General features: G+C 57.4%; 1 protein-coding gene across 1 annotated transcript in view; it reads left to right on the top strand.

The window, feature by feature from the left end:
• Positions 1 to 237, top strand: part of LOC119409564 (dolichyl-diphosphooligosaccharide--protein glycosyltransferase subunit STT3B) — a gene marked incomplete in the record, with an annotated part of 122531 nt that overhangs the window by 99220 nt on the left and 23074 nt on the right.

Raw genomic sequence — 237 nt, 5'->3', positions numbered from 1 at the left:
ATCCTGGAGGGGCTTCAGGACCACCCTGTGAAGGTCCTGGAGGGGCTCAAGGACCACTCTGTCAAGGTCCTCGAGGGGCTTCAGGACCACCCTGTGAAGGTTCTAGAGGGGCTTCAGGACCACTCTGTGAAGATCCTGGAGAGGCTTCAGGACCACTCTGTGAAGATCCTAGAGGGGCTTCTGGACCACTCTGTGAAGGTTCTAGAGGGGCTTCAGGACCACTCTGTGAAGATCCTG

The sequence above is a fragment of the Nematolebias whitei genome, chromosome 5 (genome assembly GCF_014905685.2).
Source record: "Nematolebias whitei isolate Nwh7 chromosome 5, NemWhi1, whole genome shotgun sequence".
NCBI classification, from domain to species: Eukaryota; Metazoa; Chordata; class Actinopteri; order Cyprinodontiformes; family Rivulidae; genus Nematolebias; species Nematolebias whitei.
This window is presented reverse-complemented; position numbering and strand designations above follow the sequence as displayed.